This window comes from Tupaia chinensis, unplaced genomic scaffold (assembly GCF_000334495.1).
Source record: "Tupaia chinensis unplaced genomic scaffold, TupChi_1.0 Scaffold150006_1, whole genome shotgun sequence".
NCBI lineage: Eukaryota > Metazoa > Chordata > Mammalia > Scandentia > Tupaiidae > Tupaia > Tupaia belangeri.
In genome coordinates, this window is record NW_006209847.1 from 3504949 (window position 1) to 3528501 (window position 23553).

General features: G+C 43.0%; 1 long non-coding RNA gene and 1 pseudogene across 1 annotated transcript in view; one reads left to right on the forward strand and one right to left on the reverse strand.

The window, feature by feature from the left end:
* The first annotated feature begins 954 nt into the window (after nt 1-954).
* The window catches only part of LOC102491352 (uncharacterized), a 51412-nt gene continuing 28813 nt past the window's right edge, over nt 955-23553 (forward strand). Inside the window, exon 1 of the long non-coding RNA XR_337809.2 lies at nt 955-1220. This is a non-coding gene — a long non-coding RNA (uncharacterized LOC102491352). The remainder of the gene's footprint in view (nt 1221-23553) is intronic.
* Nucleotides 4540-5276, reverse strand: LOC106734243 (peptidyl-prolyl cis-trans isomerase A pseudogene; annotated as a pseudogene).

A 23553-nucleotide genomic window follows, 5' to 3' on the forward strand; every position in this document is an offset into this window, starting at 1 on the left:
GGGGGGATTTCTCACTTTCTGTCTCTCTATCTCTCTCTGTCTTTCTGGCAAGCACACTGCCCTATAGCAAAAACTTCACTAAAAAAGAAAAGCTAGGTAGAGAAGGTGAAGCCTGAAAACGGATGGTAGATTGTAAACATTTGAAATACTATTTTTTAAGAATTATTTTATTTAACTTTATTTATTTTTAATTTGACCAGAGAGGGACAGAGAGAGAAAAAACAAGCCACCAAGTCTGGGATTTAAACTTCAGTCGGCCATGTGGGAGTTCTGCGCCCTTAACCACCATGCAACCAGCCAACTCTAAAATACTGTTGATACTTGAAATATTATTTAGCTATGCCCACAAGCCAAAAAATGCAAGTAGAAGCCAGAGGCAGTCTGCAGTGGCCAGTGGTGAAACAGGTGCTCTGTGAGGCTACACACACGGAAGGATTCCAGAGGGACACCAGCCCTCCCTAAGACCGTCCTGCTGACTAGGAGTGGAGCAGTGTTGGGACCTTGCTGGGGATGCTCTCTCACAGGTTAAAATAAAGAGGTATTCTGCAATACATGCTACCATGTAACGTGTCTCTTTAATCAGATTTGTTCGTTAAAAATTGCTTTAAATTACAAAACTGCATATACAGTGTGACCCCATTTCGAAATTTTATTTCAAAATAGAAAAGGTCTGAATAAATAGGATCTGGAGACTGTGTACTTTTCTTCACTTCCTCAAGCTAAAATAATTCGGGTCTTTTAGGCAGTAAGTTATTTAAAGTTGTTTAAATCTAATAAAACTACACCACGCTCTACCAAGTAATTCCTCCCGGCCAGTAACCTCTAGGAAACCGACCAGGATCCACTTCCGGAAGGGGGCAGCGTGCGCTTCGAACCGGAAGTAAATTGCGAAGGAGTGCAGCATTCTGGGAAGACTACAGAGGCGGGAATTGGAGTTGCTTGCTGTTGCCAGGCAACCGGAAGCGCTTGACAGATACCTGCGGTTTGGGGCGTTGGCGGGAGCTGCAGAGGTGCTCGGGGGTCTTTCGGGATGAGCGCCAGGGTCAAGGGCGCCCTCCCAGGGTCGCCCTCCCAGGGTCCCCCGTCAGGCCTGTGCGGTCGTGCCCCGCGGCGGGCGCGCTGGACCAGGGTCCCCTCTTGTTCCCTGAGTCCTGAGGCGAGACGAAGTGTGGCCAGAGGCTCCTGTCTCCACTCTAGTTTTCTGCTTCCTTTTAGAAAATGTAAGTTGTGGCTTTCTCGTTTATATAGTAATGTGTTCTAATGTGAAAGTAAATTACTCTAGTTTTATAATTGTAAAAAAAAAATGTTAAAAGATAGTAAAACTCACTAATCATCAGCTACCCAGAGTAACTTTAACGTTTCATATATTAGCTGTCCATTTGTGGGATTTTTTTCTCTGCATATTGTTACTTTTTACATTGTTGAATTGATGTGGGGAAAACTTTTTTGTTTTTTGCTTTTTCATATATTCTGATGTTAAAATCTTAGCAACAAAGAAGGCATTGAAGACGTTTTCTGTGAGTTGTAAAGGCAGAGATGAGTGGACACAGCATGTGAAGATCGTTATTTCAAGAAGTTTGGTTGTAAAGGAAAAAAGAGGTCAGTAGCTAGAGAAGAGTGGCAAGTGAAATAAATTGAGAATTTTCTTTGAGGAGAAGAAACTTGATGTTTATTAGTACAAGAAGAAAAAAAAAGGTAGAGGTTTTTTTTTTTTAAGGTAGAGTATTTAAAAAAAAAAGTAGAGTTTTTTTTTTTAAAAAAAAAATAGGTTAAAGGAAGAAGATAACTTCACTGATTGAGAAATTGGAGGAAATGGAATCCATAGATTAGTTACATAAATTAACTTAGATTGGAGATGGAACTGGGAAACAGAACATCAAAGTTGACATGGATGTAGTAACCACTAAAGAACAATTACCCTTGGCAAAAGTGACAAAAATATGTCAAAAGATGTATATATAATGGCAATAAATAGGTATATTCAGCTATAGTAGTAATAAGTATAAGTGACATATTAAAAGCCTGTCAAATTGGAAAAGATTTAAAAAGAAAGTAATAATGTGCAATGCATAAGGATTCAGTAGGAAGAGAAATTGGTACATTTGCCATCCCTACCCCGAGGCCTTTCATAATTTTATATCAATATAAATAGAATATACATGCTCTGACTGAAACACATACTTCTAGGAAGTTGTCAAAAGGAAATAAACAAAACTGAACATATATATTGAGTTAGATGGAGTGCATTACAGCGTTGTCCACTACCTCAAAATATGTTAAATATGTTACAACCACACTTTTCAAACATAGATAATGTTGTTTCAGATAAAAGAAGTTCAGGGAATTTAACATGGGACTAGTTTGGGGACTTCATCACCAAGATGAGAAAGGTCTAAGGGTACATAATACAATTCTGTTAAACAGTAAGTGTATGAATGTCATCAGGTAATGTAAGTTTTTAGATCTCAATTTCTCTCTCTTTTAAAGGGTAGAGAGGAGGAAGGAGACTGTTAATCAAGATGATCTCTTTTTTTTTTTTTTTTTTGAGAGGTTTTTCCTATAGGGTGTGTGTGCTTGCCAGAGAGACAGAAAGCGAGAAATCACCCCCCAGCAGGGATGGCTTGGCTGCAGTCCCTTCTCCTTCATTCTCCTCTCAGGATCTGGGGCACGCACCCACACATGCCCGGCATGAGTTTCAAGCCACCGGGTCCGGGATGCGAACCGCGGTCGACTATGGGTCCCGATGATCTCTTAATATATCTTCCAGTACTGACATTTCATAGGCCAGAGACTGCAAAGAAAAACTTGAAATGTAAAAAAGAATTTTTTTTAAAAAAGGAGGGAGGTCAGTAAGTGGCATAGTGAACTCCCACATGACCAACTGAGGTTCGAGTCCTAGACCTGGTGGCTTTCTCTCTCTCTCTCTCTCTCTCTCTCTCTCTCTCTCTCTCTCTTTTCAGCATGTGTGTCCTCTAGCAAAGTAAACAATAATAATGATAATAAAATTGATTAACTTAACAAAAAAAAGAAAAGAAGGATCAGTCAGCATTGTCAAACACTAAAGAAACAGGGACCAGCAGTTACTGTAATGGCTCTGTTGCTGGACTCCCACGTAGTCGACCGCGGTTTGCGTTCCAGACCTGGTGGCTTAAAACTCACGCCGGGCGCGTGTGCGTGCGTGCCCAAGATTCCAAGAGGAGAATGGAGGAGAAGGGATCGCGGTGTGGCCATCCCCCCTCGGGGGTAACTTCTCACTTTCTGTCTCTCTGTCTCTCTCTGGTGAGTGCACGTGCCTATAGCAAAAAATAAATAAAATAAAAAGATTATTCAAAAAAAGAAAACACTAAAGAGACAGAAATCCATCAAGGAGTATCTATGGCTTTTGAATTTGATGATTAAGGAAATCACTGATGAATTTAAACAATTTCTTTATAGTTGACCAATGAATGTAAGGAGAGGAGTCTAAAAAGGCAGGATTGAGAGATTTGTTGATTTGTTTAGGGAGGTAGAGTGGAATTCTTAAGAGCAGAGGGAAAACCTAAAAAAGAGATTAAGTTGCAAAACCATTACGTTTTTGAAACAGGATTTTGAAGAAACTAATGAGATGGAGAAGTGAGGGACCAGCAGATGGCCTAATAGTTATATCCCTGAACACCCATGTACTCAACTGTGGTTTGAGTCCTGGACCCAGCAGCTTAAAACTCATGCTAGGTGCATGTGCATGCTTGCCCAAGATCCCAAAAGGAGAATGGAGGAGAAGAGGTTGCAGCGTGACCATTCATCATTAGGGGTGACTTCTCACTTTCTGTCTCTCTGTGTCTCTCTAGCAAGAACATGCACCCTATAGCAAAAATCTATTTTAAAAAAAAAGAAACAAACAAATTAAGGAACAAGGGCCAGCGGATGATCTGGTGATTAAAATGCTGGACTCCTGCATGGCCGAATGCAGTTAAGTTCTGGACCTGGTGACTTGCTTTCTCACTTTCCCCTTCTTGCTCTCTCTCTGGCCAAATTTTAAAGTAATAATAATGAATAAAATTAAAGAAATAATTCTTTTAAAAAATAAATGAGGAAATAGTCATTTTTCAAGAATCAGTATTTTAATTATAACAAATATTGTTCAGTAATAAAGATCATATTTTTTAATCTCACAATGTATTTTTCATGCTGAGACCAGCAGATGGTGTAATGGTTATGTCGCTGAACACCCACATAGTCGACCACGGCTCAAGTCTTGGACCCGGCAATTTAAAACTCACGCCAGGTTTGTGTGTGCCCAAAATCCTGAGAGGAGAATAGAGAAGGGATTGCAGCATGGCCATCCCCCCTGGGGGGTGATTTCTCGCTTTCTATCTCTCTGTCTCTGTCTTTCTGGCGAGTGCACACGCCCTATAGCAAAAACCTTTCCAAAAAAAAAAAGGAGCTGATTCCCAACTTTCCACACTGACCCCACTCCTACCTATGACCTAGTCCATGTGGGAGTTCAGCACCTTAACCACCACACCACCTACTGGCCCACTAAATCATTCTCTTTTTTTGTTGTTACTTAGTTTTTATTTCATAATCATAAACTTAACTTTGCAATTCAGCTAGATTTGGAGGGGAATAGGAAAATATGGAACCCAAAGAACTGCAGCGAGAGCACAGGTTACAGGACATAGCAAGCAGATGGGGTGGAGGAGAGCTCTCCTGAGCTACAGAAGGAAAGGTCTGGTGGTTAAGAGAAAACAAGTCAAATTCATTAGAGTTGTCCACAGTCAGCAATGGTGATTTTCTTGCTAGTCTTGCCATTCTTGGACCCAAAGCACTCCATGGCTTTCACGATATTCATGCCCTCTTTCACCTTGCCAAAGACCACATGCTTGCCATCCAACCACTCAGTCTTGGCAGTACAGATGAAAAACTGAGAACCATTTGTGTTGGGTCCTTCATTTGCCATGGACAAGATGCCAAGACCTGTATGTTTCAAGACAAAGTTCTCATCTTCAAATTTCTCACCATAGATGAACTTGCCGCCAGTACCATTACAGCATGTGAAGTGGCCACCCTGGTACATAAACCCTGGAATAATTCTGTGAAAGCAGGAACCCTTCTAACCAAATCGTTTCTCTCCAGTGATCAAAGCACTAAAGTTTTCTGCTATCTTTAAAACTTTGTCTGCAAACAGCTCGAAAGAGACGTGTCCCAAGGGCTCGCTGTCAACAGCGATGTCGAAGAACATGGTAGGGTTGACCATGATTGAGGGCGAGACACTCGGGGTGCGGCATCTGCAAAGCGGGGCGCCCACTAAATCATTCTTAAAAAAAAAATTTAAAAGTTCAAAATGAAGAAATAGGGACCAGCAGTTAGCGTAATGGCTATGTCACTGGACTCCCATGTAGTCGACCACGGTTCGCGTCCCAAACCCAGTGGCTTAAAACTTACGTGTGGCATGTGTGCGTGCGTGCCCAAGATCCCGAGAGGAGAATGGAGGATAAGATATTGTGGCATGGCCATCCCCCCTGGTGGAGGGTGATTTCTCGCTTTCTGTCTCTCTCTCTCTGTGTCTGGCGCGCGTATGCGCCCTATGGCAGAAACCTCTCCAAAAAAAAAGAAGAAATAGAAAATTGACGCTTATGATCAAGTTAAAAACCCACGTAAGGCCAAAAGGATAACTTTATATGAAAAAATAAATTATTTATAAGAGTTTTCCAATATTAAAATTATTTCTATATATAGGTATGTGTATATACACATAGTTTTTTATATTGAGAGTGTGGAGAGAAAGAGACACTCCAGACAGGATCTCACCATGCTGCAATCCTCATACCCCATCCTTCCAGTTAGCCAGAATTACAGGCATGTAGCACATCGCCAAGCCTGTGTAGGTGAGTCTGAGCACCAAACCCAGGCCTCCACTGCCTATGCCACCATAGCTAAAAAATACTAAAAATTGTATTTTTAGTGGCAAAAGTAAAAATGAACAGATGTAAGTTAAAGACTTATCGTGTACACAGAAGGTCAAACAAAGTCTCTTTAGTTCAACCTGCTAAAATTTAAACCTGCTAAATCATCACCTTTGAAGTTTCATTTTTTCCTCCCATCATACATTATTACCAACGGTGTCACTATGTGTATGATCAAAGAGCAAGTGACAATTATTCCTCTACATAATAAAGTACTTTGTCCTCTGAAGCTATCTGCACATATATGTATATATCTATGTATATACACACATAATTTATTATTAAATAGTGAAATGCCTTGACATTTTTATTTCAATGTTTCGTTGCTTTCTAAACCTTCACTGTCTAATACGGTCATCACTAGCCGTACATGGCTATTAAGCACTTGAAACATGGCTGGTTATAACTGAGATTTGCTAGATGTGTTACTACACACCAGACAACAAAGAATTTTTTTTAATGGGACATATTCCATTGATTTTTTATATGGATTATATATTTAAATGATATCATTTAAAATATATTGGATAAAATACATTATTAAAATTTATTTCAATTTTTTTTGTTTTATTTATTTATATCTTCCATGAGAGAAAGAGAGAAACAGGTACCCCCAACAGTGTCCTCATTCCGTGATCCTCCACCCCCTGTCTCAGCGAGCCCAGATCATGGCATGTTCATGCAGAAACCCGGCATGCGCAGGGAGGAACGCAAGCCCAGGACCTTCCCACATGGGTCCAGCATCACAGAGCCTTGCGTTGCCGTTGCGCCAACAGCAGGTGCCAGTGTTTATTTTTTTTAATGTGGCTATTAGAATTAGTGGTTCACATTATATTTCTGTTGGACATAAACAAATAGAAAATCTAGGGCCAGTCAGTGGCATGGTAGTTGGGACAACTGGATCCTGCCTGGTCAACTGCATGATTCGAGTCCTGGACTGGCAACTTGAGGAACGTACTATGAGCATATGCGTGCATGCCCAAGGTCCTGAGAGGAGAAAAGAAGAGAGGGTATTGCAACATGGCAATGCCCCTAGAGGATAATTTCTCACCTTCCCTCTCTCTGTTTCTCTGTCTCTGTCTCTGGCAAGTACATGCACCTATAGCAAAAAAAAGAAAGAACAAGAGTATATGTAACATTAGTAATCTCCAAAACAGCTCTTGTCATGAACTTTGCCAAGCAATAACATCTATGGGTTTTTTTTTTTTCCCTTTGCATACTCTCTGGGGAATAAAATCAATACCCACTCTTAGAGATTTTTATATTTTAATTTTTAAGAGCGATCCTTGGGGCCAGCAGGTGGCATGGTGGTTAAGGACACTGGACTCCCACATGGCTGACCACGGTTTGAGTCCCGGACCTGGCAGTTTGCTTTCTCACTCCCTCCACCTTGCTCTGGTCCTCTTTGGCCAAATTAAAAATAAATAAATAAATAAATAAATAAATAAAATCTTCTTAAAAAGAAAAAAAAAAAGAGTGATCCTTAAATCACTAGATATCAGTAGCTATCTGATGAAGGCTTACTTTATACTCAGTGATGTGGCCTCATTCCAAGGAGCCTGACAGGAAAAAGCCAGGCTGAAATGAAAAAAACAGGCTGAAATGAATGGTTGCCTTTTAGCTTCAGTGTCTAGAAAATTTATTTCATTAAAATTGAATTAGTCAAATGCAGCCTGACTGAGTGTCCTCCTGGGTTCTCTGACAGGGTGACAGTGCTATTCACTGGGAAGCCTTTTCCCCTGCTAGTCACCTCTGAGCATTACTTTCTGCCTTTGTAACATCAATAAAGTTTCTTCCTATGGGTTCATGAACTTCTCAAAACTGTATTAAGAGTTTCGTATGTATATGAATTATTCTAGACGAAAAATGTGTAGTTTTCATCAGATTCTCTAAGGGTCTATCATTCTCAAAAAGTGAAGGACCTCTGATCTCAGGGATTAAATAATGGCCTACCTTTTTTTAAAAAACTGGAGAGGGAGAGAGAGAAGGAAAAAAAAAAAAAAAAACACCTCCCAGGGGAGATGGCCATGCCACAATCCCTTCTTCATTCTCTCTTCTGGATTTTAGGCACACACATATACATGCTCAGTGTATTTTTCAAGCTGCCAGGTCAGGGACTCAACCATGCAGTCAGCACCTTAACGATCTAAACCATCACACCACCAACTGACCCAATGGCTACCTTTTGTATTAGTTTTCTATTGCTGCCAGGACCACATCCCACAAATGTAGCAACTTAAAACACATTTATAGGGGCCAGCAGGTGGCGTGGTGGTCAGGGCACTGGACTCCCACATGGCCAAACATGGTTTGAGTCCCAGACCTAGCAACTTGTTTCCTCACTTTCTCTCTCTCTCTTTCTCTATCTCTCATGAGAGAAAAAACTTGCCTTATAGCAAATTTTAAGATAATAATAAATAAAAATTAAATAATTCAAATTTTTAAGAATTTTTATTTAACTTTATTCATTTATTTATTTATTTTAATTTGACCAGAGAGGGACAGAGTGAGAGAGAGAAAGTGTGAAAGCAAGCTGCCAGGTCCAGGACTCAAACTGCAGTCAGGTCATGTGGGAGTTCAGTGCCCTTAACCACCATGCCAGCTGCTGGCCCCAAATAATTCTTTCTTAAAAACGACACATTTATTATCTTACATTTCTGTAGCTCAGAAGTCTATAGCATCTCTCACCAGGCTAAAATCAAGGTCAGCCGGCTGCTTTCCTTTCTGAAGATTCCAGGGGACACTAATTTTCTTGCTTTTTCAGGTCATTGGTGAAACTCACTTCCCCGTGTTGTAGGACTGAGGTCGTCATTTCCTTGCTGGTTGTTATCTGCTGCACCCAGAAGCTGCCCACGTTCCTTAGCTCATGAGCCCCTTCCTTCATCTTTAAAGCCAGAGTTAATACTCAGGCCAGTTGGTGTCATGTGGTCGGGATAAAAGAATCTCACATGACTGACTGCCCATTTGAGCCCAAGATCCAGAGGCTTGAGAAACAAACCAGGCATGTGTGTGTGTGTGTGTGTGCCCAAAATCCCAAAATGGAAGAGAAAGGATTATAGGGTGGCCATCACCCATCCCGGGGGGTTACTTTTACACTAGCATCTCCACCCTCATCTTTTTTCAGTGTGTGCATGTACCCTCTGACAAAATTTTAAAATAAATAAGGCGCCAGCAGATGATGCAGTGGTTAAGGTGCTAAATCCCTCATGGCCGATTCTGCAGTTCTAGTCCTAGACCCAGTGGCTTAAAAACATGCCCAGCCCATGGGCCTGCATGCCCAAATCCTGAGAGGAGAATGGAGAAGAGATTGCAGTGTGGCATCCCCCAAAGGAGTGATTTCTCACTTTCTTCTCTTTCTCTCTCGCTCTTTCTCCTTGGTGAGCACAAACATCCTATGGCAAAAAAAAAAAATATATATATGCATAGACCCCAAAAGCACCCACTCTTTGTGCTTTTCAGGCCAGGCTGTGACCTCCATCTCTTTACCTTTCCTCCTCTTTTAAATAAATAAATAAATAAATAAATAAATAAATAAATAAATTCTCCTTGATTACTGTCTGGAAAGCTAAAAAAAAATTATTCACTCTTAAATTGTTAATAATTGATAAGTAGTAACTCCTCCCTAATAATTGTAGTGCTAAAACAAGATTTGCAAAATGTATTAAGAAAAATTGTCACTAGGACTAGCAGATGGTGTAATTGTTAACATTGCTGGACTCCTACATAGTCAACCATGGTTCAAGTCCTGGACCCAGCAGCCTAAAACACACCAGGCATGTGTGCGAGTGTGCCCAAAATCCCAAGAGAAGAATAGACCAGAAGGAATTGCAGTGTGTGGTCATCCCCCAGGAGGTGATTTCTCGCTTTCTGCCTCTGTCTCTCTGCTAAGCACACATGCCCTATAGCAAAAATCTCTCCCCCACAAAAAAAAAAAAAAATCGCCACTAACTTTCTGTGAATTGCAATTAATCTGTGCCTGATGCTTATTAAATGCTACTCACCGATGTCCTCTTCTTCTCAGCAGCAGAAATCAAGCGTACTTACTTGGTTTTATCTTGGGGACTGCCATTCATTCCACTCCCTTCCGCAACACTTGCCTTTCTTGCCAAACCTTCAGTCCAGCTCAGCTCACAGGTCTCTAGGAGAGTACTGTGGACCTGCCCATTGTGAAGCTTACAAGCAAGGAATGAGGTTGTTAACAGACAGAAGGGCCTAGATTTCTTGGCCTAAACCTTCTTTGCGTCCTTCATAAAGAAGATCTTTATAGATTTCCTAGATATTTCCTCATAATATCCTTGTGGTTTTTTTGGAGAAATAATCAAATGTAAAGTATTACGAATATTGCCTTCACCAATATGATTTTGGTTTAGTTTTAGTTTAAAACAAGAATTGGCAGCCATTCTAAGAAGTTATGGAGAAAAGGGACCAGCCCCATAGTGCAGCAGTTAAGTGCTATACATAGTGAGCCAGATTCCACATGGCTGACTGTGGTTCAAATCCAAGCCCTGGCAGCTTCAAAATACAGCCACTGGGGCAGGCACATGGCAAGATTGAGTAGTCCTGGGCCAACAGGTATGGCCATCCCCCCTCAGGGGGACCCCCTCAGGCCAAGTCCTGGCCGGCAGGACTTGCTTTCTCACTTTCTCACTTTTCCTCCTTCTCTCTCTGTCTCTCACTCTGTCCCTTTCTGGTCAAATTAAAATAAATAAATAAAGTTAACTAAAATAATTCTTTTAAAATAAAAAAGGATCTGAAAAAAGAAACATCACTTCTCTCTATTTTTTTCTCCCCCAGGTTCTGAAGAAATAAAATGGATTTTAAATTACTACAAAGAATAATGACCAAATGTTTTAAATTAAAAAAAGAAAAAATAGATGGGACCGGCAAGTGGTGTGGTGGTTAAGGACACTCCCACATGGCTAACCGCAATTCAAGTCCCAGACCTGGCAGCTTGCTTTCTCACTCGCTCTCTGTTCCTATCTGGTCACATTTAAATAAAGTAATTAATTAATTAATTTAATAATTCTTTAAAAGAAAAAGACAACCTCCAAAAATAAATAAATAAAATTAAAATTACTACAAAGGATAGGGAATGTGCTAAGTTCTGTGGATTTTCAGAAAAGTGAAAAGGTAGTTTGTGCTGGAAAAATGAGGGAAGGTTGAATTAAAGACTACTCAATCTTTTTTTTTTCCTGGTCTTGTTTTTTTGGTTGTTTTGTTTTGTTGTTTTTTGGCATTTTTTTGCTTTAGGGTGTGTGCTCTCCAGAGAGAGAGAAAGAAAGTCAGAAAGCACTCTCTGGAGGGATAGCCGCACCACAATCCTTTCTCCACTCTCCTCTAAGGATTTTGGGCACACACAGATGCCATGCAAAATTGTTCAAGCTGCTGGATCCAGGATTCAAACCACACAGTTGGCAATGTGAGATCCAGCCACCTTATCTCTATACCATCTGCTGGCCCAGGACTACTCAATCTTAACCTTAAAAAAATGAGAAGTATTTTGATGACAGTACAGAGGGAGGGAAATGTTCGCTCGTGTTCTTAAGTACCTGGCTTGGTGGGAAGTGAGTAGAGGAGTTCTGAGAGAGAAAGCTGGAAAGGGAAGCTGGAATCCAGTTTTAGGGACCCTGAGTGCCAAGCAAGAGTTTTTATACAGGCAGTGGAAGAAGATAAAGGGAAAAGGAGTGATTGTGATGAAGAAAAGTGGTCAGAACTATACACTAGCCAATCTGGTGAGTTCACAGGGTGAGAGGGATTGGAAGGGGGAGCCCTGGAGGTGAGAAGCCCATGCACCTACAATGCAGCCAGCCTCTGTTTTTGGAACAGAAGCTTGGGGTGGGGATGAGGGTGGGAGTTAGCTCTCGGAAGAAACCCCATACTAAATACTGAGGCAAGTATTTAATAAATGAACACATGAGCAAGAATACATGAAAGTCATTTTAAAAAAATAGTATAGGGGCCGGCAGATGGTGTGGTGGTTAAGGGCACTTGGCCAACCACAGTTCAAGTCCTGAAACTGGCAGCTTGCTTTCTCATTTTCCCTCTCTTTCTCCCTCATTCTGTCCCTCTCTGGTCAAATATAAATAAATTTTAAAAAGTTAAATAAAATAATTCCTTTTAAAATAATAAAATAAAAACAAATAAATAAAATCGTATAAATAAAATCAGCGCAGACTTGTGACCCTGTGAGAGCACTCTAGCCTGGTGGTGTTTGCTGGGCCCTTATCCTCCACACCTTCAGAGCCAGTTCCCCCTCCACTTCACCTCCTCCCTGGCTTCTCTTCTGCCCCTCCTGACCAGTCCTTCGCTCCCCAGCACCATCCTGCTCTCCTCTGGTCACACACTCCTCCACACAGCCCCTGGGTCCCTTTGACTCAGTCTTGTGTTCCTAAACCCACTCCCACATGTCCCTTCAGATGCCTGCTTGACATCTACCTAGAGTTCCCCACACACCACTATGCCCCCTGCCTTCCTCTCAAAATCTGTTCCTCCCAGACCCCAAGCCACAACCCTGGGTGGCAGCCACCTCGATTCTTCCTTCTCATTGCCCCTACTGAGTCTATATTCTCCACAGTCCTCCACGCCATTCTTCAGCAGTCCCATTTCCACTGCCTTCATCATCATTCACTGAATTATTACAGTAACCTGCCAGTTAGCTTTCTGCCTCCTTTGCACTACCACCAATTTTTTTTTTTTTTGAGAGGTTTTTGCTATAGGGCACGTGGGCTCTCCAGAAAGAGAGAAATAGAGAGACAGAAAGCAAGAAATCACCCCCCAGGGGGGCTGGCCACGCCACAATCTCGTCTCTTCCTTTCTCCGCTTGGGATCTTGGGCACGCACGCACATGCACCTGGCATAAATTTAAGCCACCGGGTCTGGGACTCGAACCGCGGTCAACTACATAAGAGTCCACCAACATAGCAATTACACTAACTGCAGGTCCCAAATTATTATTTTTTTTGAGAGGTTTTTTTCTATAGGGCACGTGCGCTCGCCAAAGAGACAGAGACAGGAAGACAGAAAGAGAGAAATCCCCCCCTAGGGGGGATGGCCACACCACAATCCCTTCTCCTCCATTCTCCTCTCAGGATCTTGGGCATGCACGCACATGCGCCCGGCGTGTTTAAGCCTCTGGGTCCGGGACTCGAACCGCAGTCAACTACATGAGAGTCCAGTGACATAGCCATTACGTGAACTCCTGGTCCCCCCAAATTATTTTTTAAATATAAATATGATCCTTAACTCCACTGCTGAAACCTTCAATGACCCTCCACCCCCTCACTTCTTGCCTCTTCCAGCACAACATTCAAATTCCTTGGCGTTGTAGCTCTTCCCCTCTCTCTCCAGTCCCTCCATCACAGAGCACGTGTTTGCTCACTCAGTTACTCTGCAAGGTTTTGAGGAGCATCTGCTGCCCCTTACCCACACTTGCAGCCACATTTGCAGTGCAGGACAACCAAGGCAAGGTTCTGCCTCTGCCCGTGCTTTCCAGCTGCCTGTCTCCCTCTCCTAACTCCCCGTCAGCACCTGCCTGGAAAATGTCTTATTCTATGTGACCTAGATCAGGTGCTGCCCGTCCTGTGAGCCCCACTGACCTCTGGGTGGAGGTAGCTGTTCTGCCTTCCTCTCTTCACAACATGCAGATGCTCCCCAATTATTCCACCTACAACACTACATGGCATTTTCTTATTCCTTTTTTATTTTAAATTTTATTGCCAGAGAGCAAGCATGCTTACCAGAGAGAGAGAGAACCCCTCATAGAGGCACTGTCACACCACAATCCCTTCTTCTCCATTTCTCCATCCTGTTGGGATTTGGGGGTACACATGAACATCCACCTGGTGTGGTCTTTAAGTTCCTAGACCAGGATTAGGACTACAGAGTAGGCCATGTGGGATCCAGCTCCCTTGATCACTAGGCCACTGGGCCACTTTGTATTTTTCCTATCTGTTTATTTCCACATGCATGAGAGAGAGAGTGCACGCGTATCCCCAACAGGGTCCCAAAGCTGCAGTCTACCCCCAGCCTTCAGGCTGCTCCAGATCATGGGCACATGTGCCTCGCATATTCAGGAAGGTACAGGGACTTGAACTAGGAACCTTCCATGTGATATTGCCCTGCAGAGTTTCTCATTTGCTGTGCCACCATCTGGCTTCATGCTTGTTTATTTTTCTGTCCTTTTCTCTACACCTTCAACTCTGAGGATAAGGCTCACATGTATCTAATCCACCCCTAGGTCCCTAACCACACCACAGAGGCACATAATGAAAATTCAGTAAAATTCAGTTGACTAATTTCTAAGATCTTTTCTATGTCTAAAATTCTGTGATTCAAAAATAAGATTTTTTTTTAGCTGAGAAGATGTCATTATAGCCCTACCCCTCTACACCCAAAATTATATATTTGGATGTTTATATATATTTTTTTCAATATCCTGTGGGCAGCAGGCACAAGTGCAGATGACACGCTGGCGTTGGTACTGCCCTGCCTCACCTCAGAGCCCCATCTGCTTTCTAAGCAGTGTTAAATAAATGTTAAGTGTTAACTCCTTCCTGATCTGTGTCTTTATTTCTATAGTCCTGAACATCACAGGGTAGGATTCCTGGGGTGTCATTCCACCTGTTGCCACAAGAGAGCAACAGGGGGACCTGGCTTGTAGTAAAACACTGTGGCCACCAGATGGACCCAAAGCACTAGTTTAATGGAGGCAGATTTTTCTTGCGCTCAATCAAGTGAACTTCAAAATCAGTTTTCCTTTATTCCTTCTTTCTGAAAAATGAAATCCCTCACATGTGCCCAGATAAATACATGTCAGTTGTCTAGACCTATAAGTTACTTTGCTTAGGAAGAAGACACGGTGTGGGAAGACAAAGGCACAATGCTACAAACTTTAAAACATGGTTAGGAAGGGAGGCTCTGTTCAAGCCCAAATAAAACAAACAGAAACTTGAATGTCACCTGAAGACTTGGGGGAATCCAAAGGATTATTGTTAGTTTTTTTAAGTGTGTTAATGATGTTTTGGTTCAGGAAATAACAAATATACATACCTAAAAGCAAAACAAAATAAAGCCCTGGGAGGGGTATGAATCCCAACCATGCTTATCAATCATACACCTGAAGCCCAGAGCTCTCATTGTGGCTCAAACGACACACAGAATGAGAGGTGTTTCTAACCGAAGGAACTCCCCCTCCCTAGGGACAGTTTTGCTGGACTGCTATGGTTTGAACGTGACCTCCCAAAATTCATGTTTTAAAATGTGGCAACCCATGCCTTGATGGTGTCTACAGGAAACATCCCAATCATGAGGTTAAGAGGTAGCCTTTGGGAGTTGACTAGGATTGCAGAAGGTTATCAGGATAGGTGCCCCCCACACCCACCCACCCACCCACGCCCACGCCTGGAAACCAGTGAGTTTCTAAAGCAAAGGAAGGGGCAGGCGTGCTCTGCTCCCCTCTGCCTGCTGTGATGCCCTGGCCCGCCAGACACAGCCCCTGCACCTCGGACCTCAGATTACCCAGATTTGAGCACCTCTGTTATTAGCAATGGAACAAACTAGAACTTGGACCAAAAACAAAGTTTAGGCTATGAGCTGCTGCCCAGACCCCAGGGACTGGTAGGTGGGAATGTGGGTGGGGCAGGGAGAGAAGCAGAAGTAAATCCTTCAAACCTGCTTGAAGAAAGTGTCTTTGCCTTGAAGGGCAGCAAACCCAGTGAAGGGTTTTCATGTTCAAGAGACCTCTGCGTTTATATTCTCCTTAAATGCTTCCCGGTCCTCTAATTAAACATGAGTGGTAATCATGTTCTTCAAGGAAGAAATTTCCATTGAAAACAAAAATTCACAGGCCAGCAGGTGACATGGAGGTTAAAGTACTGGATTCCACATAGCCCACTCCTTGGTTCAAGTCTCTCTTGGACCTGGCAGCTTGAAAATCATGCCGGGCACATGTGCGTGTGTGCCCAAAATCCCAAGAGGAGACTGGAGGAGAAGGGATGGCAACACAGTCATCCTCCTAGGGCCGGGGTGTGGGGGACAGCAATTATTCACTTTCTCTTTCTCTCTCTCTCTCTCTCTCTCTCTCTCTCTCTCTCTGGCAAGCACATATATCCTGTAGAAAAAAAAGTTCACCCAGACTAAATGAAAAGACGACATTGGGGTGCTTGGTGTTTTCACTCAATAGAAATAGCAGGAAAAGCTGCCCAGGGAGTCCCATGTTTCTTTTAATTTTGTAGCCCCACAAGGAATAGTTCCACGCCCTGCTTTTTTTCTTCATACCCTGGTGCTGTTTCTCTCCAGCTCAAAGAAAACTATATGTGTGGAGACTGATTATAGGAATATTTTTAACCAGAAATAAATGTCAGACCACCCATATATATGACATTCCTCGACTCTCCCACCCAAGCTAGAGTCAGTCCCCACATTAGTGTCTATCAAGAGCACTTGGACATGCCCTTCACAGCACTATGACAGTTGTTAAGCACTGTTTACCTGTTTATTGATCATCCCCTCCACTAGAATGTAGGATCCCTGAGGGGAGGGCCTGAGTCTGCTCACCAGTCTCTCAGCTCCTAACCAAGAGCACAAAGTGTGCATTTAGTCAACAGTTGTTGAGTGAATAAATGAGTAAAGAGGAAGTTTAGTGTCATCCAAATTCTACCAAATGCAAGAGGGAGAAAATGGAATCCTGGCTGGTTTCTTCAGTGAACCTTTTTTCAGGCATGAACAGGACTATTAAGACCATTGCTCCTTTTCAATAGAGCCCAATTATAATTACTGTTCATTTACCTGTGTTTTCCAAGAAGGCCTACTTAAGCCCATTACTGACATTAAAACATAGAAATGTGAAATTCCACTGTTGAGATGGCAATCTGTTTAAAATATGTCCTAATTTTACTCTCTTGTTAGATGGCTCTCCTGACAAATCTCTTTATAAAAGCTGAGTCCCTTCCCTAATTGAGCCTAATCGTGGTAGGGCCATTAGTATTCTAAGAGCTGGGCTGGGGAGTGAGCTAGTCCCTGAGTTGAGTCCCAGCTCGGCCACTTACAGCTGTGTGACCTGAAGCAAGTCAGCTTTCCTGAGCCTCCATTTCACAGCCTCATCACGCCTCCCTTTAGGCTGTGAGCCCAGCACACACTGGATCCCTGGAACTCCTCATTCTCCCACTGCCACCACCAGCCAAGAGTACCACACTACCCAGGACACCACAGACCGACTGACTCGCCTAGGCATCAGCAGCATTGTACTAAAGATGAGAAGCAGGCCAAGCCCACATCGCCCCAACTCCAGCTCTTTCCAGGCTCTGTGTTAATCTACTCTACAATACAGAATAGACATTCAGTGTGCACCGCACTCCCACCTCAGTTGTTCTCCGTACCCAGAACTCCCTGCACCCCCTACTGCCTCCACAAAGGCTCCAGTCTCAGCCTTTTACTCTACTGTTCACTCTGGCCAGTGTTCAAGGGCCAAAAAGGCTAAGTGCTTTACAGAGGCTAAGGGTTTCTAATGCCGTTATTAGGGGCTGCAGTTAAGGAGACACAGCATCTAGCTGCTCACATGACAAAAGGCATAGATTTACTTAATATTCAGGAGGGCTGTGCAAATCAGGAAAATGCAAACTGCCCAATACAAAATGATGAATAAAAGATATATAAAGGGCCAATAACTGGGCCAGCCCGCACAACACAGCAATTAAGTGCCATGTATAGAAAGCTGGATCCCAGGCCAGTGGGTGGTATGGTGGTTAAGACAATGAACTCCCACACGGCCAACTGCAGTTCAAGTCCTGGACCAGGCAACTTGAAAATTACCCCAGGTACATGTGTGTGCATGCCCAAAATCCCATAAGAGGGGAGGGATGGAAGAGAGGAGACTGTGGCCCGAGGGGGGGATTTCTTTTCTTCTCTCTCTCTCTCTCTCTCTCTCTCTCTCTCTCACAACCTCCCCCAGGAAAGCACACATGCCTTATGACCAAAACCTTAAAAAAAAAAAAAACACAAAAAAGAAAATTGGATCCCACATGGCCAACTGCAGTTCAAATCCAAATCCCAGCCCCAGTGATTCAAAAGAGATGCTAGGCACATATACATGCTGCCCAACATCCTGACAGACTGGAGAAATGGAGTAAAGGGCATTGTGACTTGGCCATGCCCCCTCAGAGGGTTCTCACTCACTCTCGCTCTCTCTGGCAAGTCCACACTCCCTCTGGCAATTAAAAAAAAAAAAAAGAAGGCCAACAACTGGGAAAATATGCTCATAATAAGACAAAACAATGAGACACCATTTTTATCTATTAGGTTAACAAAAATTAAAATCAATACCTAGTGTGGGTAAAGTGCTTATACCCTTACTATTATTATTATTAACTCATACACTGTTGTTATTATTATATACTATAGACAGAATATAAGCTGAACAAGTAGCAATATTGAAAATTCAAATACAAAACTCAACTACATTAAATCAACTTCTATTCATCAAAAGTCTACTCCTTTAAAAAGTGAAAACAAATAATAAACATGAAAATATATTTGTAGGAAAGCACCACAGCCATCCTCCAATAGAAATACGGGCTGCTCCCCTCTCCTGGACCCTGCTAGTGACACCTGGACCAGGGCAGGCTCCGGGCACAGGCTGGATACTGCATGTCTGTGGGTGTTGGCAAGGCCTCCTTCGCAGAGGCCACTGGAGCGATATCACCAGCCTGAGCCTTAAGGCAGCATGTCTTCCTGAGCACTGTAGACCAGGCCCCAGAGGCTACAGGTGGGGCCTCACAGCTGGGGGGAGGTTATGTGTATCCCTGTTTATCAGCCATGTGCTGAGAGGAGTAGCCTTATTCTAATAAACTTCTGCTTTCTTTCTCTTTTTATAGAAAAGTAACAGATTTAGAATTTAGGGAGAGACCCCTCCGGCGGGTGGTGGCATTTCAGGTCGAAACCAGCTAGATTGCTGGTGCTGTTCAACAGTCTCAGGTGACTAAACGTGTGAGTTTGGGTTCCTAACACTGCAGCCAAGTTAAGGTAAAGACTGGGGAGCCACAGGCCAAATGCCTTGTCCTCTGGACCAGTGGGATTAGTGTGGCGCAATTGCCTGGCAGGAAAGCGGGTCAGGCAGTGACGGTAGCGGGAATGTTCAGTGGGCAGGAATGTGCTGGAAGTGGGGATCCAGATAAAGAATACTGGAAAATAGGGCTGGCCCCAAAGCGCAGTGGTCAGGCCCAGTCCCAAAGACCCGCTGCAACCTGTGGCGTGAAAAGGATGCCAGGCATATGTGTGCACTTGCCTAAAATCTTGGCAGGAAGAAGAAAGAAAAGGAAAAGGATTGTGGTGTAACTGCGCCCCGTGGTGGGTGGATAGGTGAGCAGGAGTCTCTCTTCTGCAAGCACACACATCCTCTGATAATTAAAGAGTATTAGAAAAGAAGTATTATCCTTTATAGAGTGACTTCTTCCTTATTTTTACATAAAATACAGTTAAATATACCTGTAACATCTTTCTTTAGGTCTAGTGTTTACTCAGCACCGCCTTTTATCTATATGTATACCAAATGTTAAACATAATTTTGGGGCATTTCAACTTTTTTTATTACTATTATAAAAAAAAAAAAAAACTGCTGTCATGGGACCAGCAGTTAGCGTAATGGCTGTCGCTGGACTCCCATGTAGTCGACCGCGGTTCAAGTCCCAGACCCGGTGGCTTAAACTCATGCTGGGTGCATGTGCATGCATGCCCAAGATCCCGAGAGGAGAATGGAGAAGAAGGGAATGCGGCGTGGCCATCCCCCCTGGACGGTGATTTCTCGCTTTCTGTCTGTCTCTCTGGTGAGCGCACGTACCCTATAGCAAAAACCTCTCAAAAAAAAAAAAAAAAAAAACCTGCTGTCATTAAACATATTTGTAAGTGGAAAAAAAATTAGAAAATATATTTGTAAAATATTTAACCAATAACAGATCAGCAAGCACAAAATACAATGAAATCCTATAATTACTAAGGAAAGACAAGCACTCCAACAGAAAACAACAGGCAAAGGCAATTTTCATAAGAAGAAACACATGTGGTCAAAAAAAAATACATAAAAAGATGCCCAACCTCAATAGAAAATGTAATCAGAAAAATGTAAAAACCACAAAAAATGCTTTCACACAGACCAAATTCATTAAAAGATTTGACACTATCAAATGGGAGTAACTGACTTCAGGTAAGATTGTAAATTAGAACTACTCTGGGAAATAATTCTAACGTCATTGAAGAGTCCCACATTCCATCAATGAGTAATCCCACTCCTAGGCAAATACCCTAGAGAAAGCCCAGAATGAGAACAACCAGGACATGATAGGACTACACAAGAATGTTTAGCATGGCACTGAAACAGAAACAAAACAAAACAAAACAAAAAAAACCTGGTACAACTTTAATATGCATTAGCCAGAAAACAGATACATAAGTTGTGGCATATTCGTATAATTTGAAATTCTACAGTGAAAATAAATTAGCTCAAAAATATCAACACGAAAAAGTCTCAGAAACATTGGAGAAAAGATAAAAATTTTACGGGCCAGCAGGTGGCGTAGTGGTTAAGGTGCTGGACTCCCACATGGTGGACTCAGGTTCAAGTCCTTGACCCAGCAGCTTTAAACACACTGAACATATGTGCATGCGTGCCCAAAATCCCAAGAGGAGAATGGAGAAGGGATTGCAGTGTGGCCATTCCCCCTGGGGTGATTTCTCACTCTCTGTCTCTCTGGTGAACTCACACACCCTCTAGCATAAATCTCTATAAAAGGGACCAGCAGATGGAGTAGTGGTTAAGTTGCTGGACTCCCACATAGCCAGCCGCAGTTAAAGTCCCGGACCCAGCAACTTAAAACTCACACCGGGCACATGTGCGTGCATGCACAAGATCCAGAAAGGAGAATGGAGAAGAGAAGAGATTGTGGCATGGCCATCCCCCCCAAAGGGTGATTTCTCACTTTCTGAGTCTCTGTCTCTCTCTCTCTGATGAGCGCAGCATGTTTTAGCAAAAACTCTCTTTAAAAAAATAAATAAATCTGGGAACCAGCAGTTAGCGTAATGGCTATGTCGCTGGATTCCCACGTAGTTGACCATGGTTCACGTCCCGGACCCGGTGGCTTAAAACCCATGCCAGGCGCGTGTGCGTGCGTGCCCGCCCAAGATCCCAAGAGGAGAATGGAGGAGAAGGGACTGTGGCATGGCCATCCCCTCTGGGGGGTGATTTCTCGCTTTCTGTCTCTCTGTCTCTCTCTGTCTGGCGAGCGCACGCGCCCTATAGTGAAAAACCTCTCAATAAATAAATAAATAAATCTAGGGGGAAAAATATGCAAGTTTTAGAAGAATATATGCATCAAAAGTCGTTTATATAAAATGTAAAAATATTCAAAGCATTGGATAGGATTGATAAACACCCTATCCAGGATCCTGGCATCTTGTGGGCAGAAGGGAAAGGTTGTTCAAAGGAGCATTTACTTGTGTTGACAATATTGTTTCTTAAGCTATTTTTATTTTTATGCTTTTTATATATCTTAAATTCTACAGAATAAGATTTTTAAAAATTTAATGTACAGAAGTCATTGGGTAGCATGGTGATTGAGGTGCTGGATTCCCACATGGCCAACTGCAGTTCAAGTTCCAGACCCTGTGACTTAAAAATTACACCAGGCACACGCGCGTGTGTGCTCCAAATCCCAAGAGGAGAGTGGAAGAGAAAGGACTGAAGCATGGCCAGATGATTTCTTACTTTCTCTCTGGCAAGCACATGTGCCCTAGGTAGAAAATCTAAAAAGGAAAAAAAAATTAACATATATATACTTCTAATTCCATTGCTAGAAATTTATCTCACATATGCATTAGCACATGTGAAAACTAACTTCAGAGCATTTTACTGATATTTGCTTAATTTCAAATCATCTTCTAAAAACCATAACCTGGAGACCAGCAGGTGGTCTCCCACATGGTCTACTGCAGTTCAAGTCCTTGACCCAGCCATTTCAAAACCAAGCTGGCGGGGGTGGGGGGGTAGCAAGTGGCATGGCAGTTAGGGGTCCTGGACTCCCAGACGGCCGGCCATGGTTCAAGTCCCAGGTTCAAGTCCCAGGCCTGGTGGCTTGTTTTCTTACTTTCCCTCTTTCTCTCTGCATCTCTCTCTGGTCAAATTAAAATAATAAATAAAGTTAAATAAAATAATTATTTAAAAATAAAATCACACTGGGCACATGTGCATGAATGTTCAAAATTCCAAGAGGAGAAAAGATTATATCGTGATGACCCCCCTGGATGATGATTTCTCACTTTTCTCCTGTCTCTGGCAAGCACATGCGCTGTGGCAAAAACCTAAAAAATAAACTTTTTTCTAACAGTTTGTTTTTAAAGAAATGCATTCAAAGAGCAAGTTAAGCCCCAAAGCACATTAACAGAGGCCAGCACCACCCTGCCTCAGTGGTTCCCAAACCCAGGTGCCATCAGGCATTGCGGTTCCTCCTGCCTGACCAGAGACAGCACACCTGGCCTTCCGCCCACGAGCCACTGATCCTGCTCAGCTGGTTCGTGCTCCATGGGCTGAAGGCTGGGCAGAGCTGAGCTGCTGGCGTCATCACCAGAGTCAACATTTGGCTCACACAGTGGGCACACCCACAGCTGTGTGAAGCCTTCTTGGGCTTAGGCCTGGCCTACAGTCAGGAAGTTCGTTGGTGAAAAGGAAGAGAATGGAGCAGTCTAAGGACAGAGGCTCTGGGTGCTAGGCTAACCCCCCAAGCAAAGCCCCGTTTCTCAGCCTAACTGGGGGGGCTGGGAGTGACAACAGAGTCAGGCAGAACTCAGAACCTCCCCGCTCCTCTGAAACCAGAACTGCGTGGCCTATATCTATTTTATTTGACTTCTGAGTAAGACTTGGTTCCAAAAATAAAGGGCTACAAATAGAACTTTGGGAATCTTTGAACCAGAGTGCACTGATAGACATGTGGTTCTTGCACAGAAAAATAAAACTTTTTACAACACCCTTCTATTTCTTCAGCTGGGGTGGGGGTGGATAAAGGGCTTGATTACACCTGCCGTCCCAAACCTTACAGGGCTGCTGTGAGGATCAAATGAGGGGATAGCCGTCTTCAGCTAAGAGGCCCTTAGGAAACACATCTATTATTTCCTTCCTTCCTTCCTACTGGAGGTTATTTCCAGTTCAAATAATTAGTCATTCAAACAACAGTGTGTGTTTCTTCTAGAAAGAGAAGGAGATGGGAAGATGGTAAAAAAGAAAAGGCATAACAGATCAGTTATAATTGTTTTTTTGAGAGATTTTTGCTATAGGGCACATTGCTCGCTGGAGAGACAGACAGCAAAAAAAGTCACCCTCCAGGGAAGATGGCCATCCTGCAATCCCTTCTCCATTCTCCTCTTGGAATTTCGGGCATACATACACACACACACACATACACACACACACACACACACACACACACACACGCCCAGCGTGAGTTTCAAGCTGACAGGTCCGGGAATCAAACTGCAGTCAGTCACATGGTAGTACAGTGCCTTAACCACTACATCACCTGTTGGCCCTGGTCTTTTTTTTTTTTTTTTGTTAGTTTTTGCTTTCGGGGGG